General features: G+C 49.1%; 1 protein-coding gene across 1 annotated transcript in view; it reads right to left on the bottom strand.

The window, feature by feature from the left end:
* The window catches only part of LOC103620647 (polycomb complex protein BMI-1), a 10,732-nt gene extending 6,316 nt beyond the window's left edge, over positions 1-4,416 (bottom strand). The window contains exon 1 of the mRNA XM_017741550.1: positions 3,961-4,416. The gene's annotated coding sequence lies outside the window, so the exon portion shown is untranslated. The remainder of the gene's footprint in view (positions 1-3,960) is intronic.
* Between the last annotated feature and the right edge of the window lie 6 nt (positions 4,417-4,422).

Genomic DNA, 4,422 nt, shown 5'->3' with positions numbered 1-4,422 from the left:
CATGGCTCCTCTCCCCCTCTGCTCCCTCCCTCCCTCCGGCGAGCAGAACCGTGCTGCGCTCCCGGGGACCGAGCCCCCTGCACCGCCAATGGGGTGCCGAGCCCCAGCTCCCGCTCCACCGCGCCGGCATCCCCGCTCCCTCCTTCTCTGCTTTCCTCACTTTTCTCCTTCCTACCCTTCTCTCCCCCCAGCTCTTTTTCTTTCTCCTTCTTTCCTTCTCCCACCTTTTGACGCTTGTTTGAAAACCATCCCGCGGACGAGGCGAGCGCGGTGCAAAGTTTTGCAAAAGGTGCAAAGAGATTTGCAGCACCAGAGTAAGATGCTTGGACGGGAGAAAACAAGTCTCCGGATCCTTAAGCAACCCCCCTTTTCAGCAATAAACCACACCGAGAGGGGGGAAAAAAGCCCAAACCGACTTTAAACGGTACATTAGTGACAACATGCGAAGGACCATGTGACCAGATCATTCCTAAAGCTAAATCAACACCTTGTCAACACAATGCAGCGACAAGAGTGAAAAACAAATGTCATTTTCACAGTCTGAAACCCATAAAACCCCATCGCATGTACTGGCACCAACGCTAGATGCACACATACTGTTTAAAATGAGAGGGAATAAGAGATAAAGGGAAAAGTACACACGGGGAAAAAGCCCTGTCAGACACGTCAATAGCAGAGTAAATTATTTTCTGTCAACCAGATCCTAAGAAATATAATGTAACAGCGTTGCTCCAGTCCAAGCTATTAATTTCCCCAGGTCGGTGCTCCCAGCATATCAGCCCCCGTTTTTGGTCCCCTCTCCTCCCGAGGCAGAGCTAGCGAGCCACCTCTCACCTCAGCATCGTATGCTCGAGATGCGAGGTTTCCTGCAGCCACTCGCGAACTTCAGTGTTAGGCAGCGAAAAAAAAAAAAAAGAAAAAAAAAAAAAGAGGCAACACACTAAGCTTTCTAAAAGCTTTGAACGTCGGCCAAACTGCCCAGGACAGGGGTACAATATTCGTCAGAAGTGTGCACAGCGCCAACGAGCGACCCCGACCAGGAAACTTCTCTGGCTGCTGCAGGAGAACCCTCGAGTGAGCAGCAGATAAAACTCCCCAGCATCAAGCCACAGCCGGCCAGCACACAGAAAAGCGAAGTGCCAGAAGTACCAAGACAGATCAGGTCCCCAAAGCTGTTCCCAGCACCGTGCGGGAAAGCAAGACCCCCGCTGCATTGTACTGCGGTTTAAATGTCGCTTCCAGGGTCCCTGACCCTCCGCTTCTTCCTTTTAAACTGATACCGAGGTTTTGCTTTTCCCAGAAAAGGCAGAGACGGCGTTTCTGCACGCCTCTCTGAAGAACCCAGTGCCCTGAAGCCGGCGGCTCTGGAGTCCCTTTAGGTACTTACACATGGACAGGCTGCTTTCACGGTTCTGTGTCTTATTTGTTCAAGTCACTACCTTATAATTCATAAATATCTAAACCAAAAAAAAAACCCCAGCAGTGACCGAGGTCACACAAGCCGGCTGACCGAGAATTCCTTCCCAACCCTGACAGACTGGGACAAACCTTTCAAGACATTAACGCGTTTATTTCACGCAGGCACAGCCCCTTCCTAAATGGAGGGGGATTAAATTCAACCGTGAAACCTGTTTTGTCGAAGCAACCCCTAAATGCGGGTTATTTATTGCCCAAAGTTAGCTCATAGTGCGCTGAAAATGTGCTATCTTGAAAATCAGTGATTTTCCCCAGCAAGCTGAACTAGACACCAAATTTCTCCCCAAAAGCGACCCGCACAGGCACACGCGTGTCTGTGCCTGCGGGGATGTAACATGAACGCAGCACATTTTACTACAGCAGCCTGAGTTTAATATCTTGGTACGAGGGAAACCCTTTCAGATGTTTTTTCTGCTCCTGCTGATCACACGGTGAATGCCAACACAGAAATACAAACAGCCTCTTAGCCAGGACAATATATATTTACACATTGACACATGGAACAACTAAACGTAAAATATACATAGATAATACTTGCTAGAAGTAAACGCTGCCAGCCAACCGATTCTACAAAGGCCTTAAACAAGTTATGTCAAAATAAAGAAAAACAGAAGTGCATTCTCCTGCTAAGAATCACCTACATTATTAAAAATCCATAAAGGCAATAAGCTATCAAACCTTGCTTGACAGGTCTCTAACAGAAAATACATACATAAAAAATAGCAGCATCGCTCAGGTAGGTTTGTGTACTTTGCACCCATCTCCTCTCGGAAAACTCTCATCAGGAATAAAGCAGCCGTCATTCTACATCTTCACCCATTATCAGCCAGAGCCACTTGTACTATCGAGCCTGTTATTACTCTTTCGCTTAAGAATGGCCGCATACGTTTTAAAGGAGAGGACAGTAGTTCTTTCAGAGAAGGCACACGAAGCTCAAGTATCTCTGCCCAACTCGCTGCAGCGAGAAAAGACCTGAATATTGGCAACAGAGTGCAAAAGGACTCCAGTCTCTTAAATCACCTCCCTGGGACTAGGCATAAGACACAATCTGTCTACTTAAAAAAAATACACTAAAATGTTAATTTTGTAATAGCGATCAGGTAGGTCAAGACTTCGTGTCTCTGGCAAAGTGCAACCCAAGTTTCAGTTTCCAGGACGGACTGCACAGAGTCACTCAAAGTAGTTTTACTGGTCTGTACTGAATGTCCCTGGTCTTAAGGACAGTCCCATAAGAGAAGCTGTTCTCACCACTACAGACTACGCAAAAAAAAATTCTTTTAGTACCAAGCTTGCAAATGGGCACATATGCCCAGGTTTTCTTCAACTTTTCTGGAGAGTGGAGGAGTGAATCAAAGTTTTTAGAGGCTGAAAAGTTACTACCTCACTTTTATGGAAATGCGATTTTTTTCCTGCTTATTTTCACCTGATTATTTGCAAATGTTTACAGCAATCACACAGAAACATCCCGCTTTATATATTGCCAAGGCCATTCAATTATAAAAACATAACACCAGCAGCTTTCAAGTACTGCCCATAAGCAGCACGAGGAGCCCACTCGTGACATCTTTAAGATCTGACAAAGTATTTAATGTAAATCTACCCTTCCCGGGCTCAGGGGGGAAAAAAAATACCAACCAGAGAAAAGAAATTCACACACGCCACCCCCCCTCCGCGTCCCGCAGACACATCACCTTTGCTCCAAAGGCTCCAGCAAACCGCACGCCCCAGCTCCCCAAGACCGCATTAAAAGTGCTGTCCTTACCCCCCAAAAAAGTTATTTCTCGGCGTTGACCACCCCTTGCCTCTCCCAGTAGGCACAAATCCCTAAAGTTTACCATTTAGAGCAGAAATGTAAGAGGAGACATTGGAAACAACTGGGAACCGCCATCTTACAACCCATCCAATTTCACAGAAGTACTTGTCCAACTTAAGTTAATAACATTTTCTGCTGGGTGCCCCGGCGCCTAACAACCCCCCCAGGAGGATCGCTACCCCCCGCTGGCTCCGTCTCTATAAAATGGGTGCGTTATCTGACATTTTAACCTCCCCCAGACACATTTCTTTCGGGGAGGACTGAAATCACTTGACCCAGGCAGCTCCAGATTTCACGAACGTCCCTGTTTAATCAAAATCTGCCTTTAAACAAAGGGCGCTCGGGCCGGGCTGGCAGCAGGGTCGGGAAATATAAATATTCTCCTCGGGGGCCATGTGCACAGAAAGGTTTTAGGGGGCGTCTGGAGAAAGAAAGGAACTAAAATTTGCAAATGTGGGTGCGTAACGCGAGCGAGTGCACAGGCTGCTGCTGCTGCTGCTGCGTGTCTGTATGTGTGTGTGTGGCTAGAGCAGCCTGTCAGCGCTTTTCCCATACGGAGAGCTCGGGGGACACCTAGGCGCCCCTTTGCAGCCCCCAAACCGGCCGAAAACCGCCGCCGAGCCCCCTTCGCCCCCCGCCCTTGGTAAGGCGACACCTCGCTTCATACGTACCCGGAAAACGGAGCCGGTGGGTGATGATCGGAGCGGCCAAAAAAGACAATGAAAGTTAAAAGTCGTTCAGCAGAAAATGAATGTGAGCCAAGCGGCCATCTTGAAATGAACTGCAGACGCTGTCAATTGCAATAAGCTTATTGCCGCCGCCGCCGCTGCGCTCCGCTCATTTTAGTTACAGAACGCCCGGGTCTCCTCCGCTCTTCGCGGGCCCTTCTCGCTCGCTCCCTCGCTCTCTCGCTCCCTCCGAGTTGGCCGCCCGGGCGGCTCAGGCGCTGGGAGCGCACAGTCTCCCTGGTCCGGATGGGTCCTCTCTCCACCAGCCCATTGTCTCTCCCTCTGCCCCCCGCTCCGCCTCGCGGCCTCGCTCGCGTTCCTTCTTTTATTATTATTGTTATTATTACGAGTATTATTGTTGTTGTTATTTCATAGTTGGTGGCGGGGACCCGGGGGGGAAGGAGG

The sequence above is a fragment of the Corvus brachyrhynchos genome, unplaced genomic scaffold (assembly GCF_000691975.1).
Source record: "Corvus brachyrhynchos isolate BGI_N302 unplaced genomic scaffold, ASM69197v1 scaffold167, whole genome shotgun sequence".
NCBI lineage: Eukaryota > Metazoa > Chordata > Aves > Passeriformes > Corvidae > Corvus > Corvus brachyrhynchos.
Note: the sequence above shows the minus strand (reverse complement) of the source record. Positions and strands in the feature narration are given on the sequence as shown.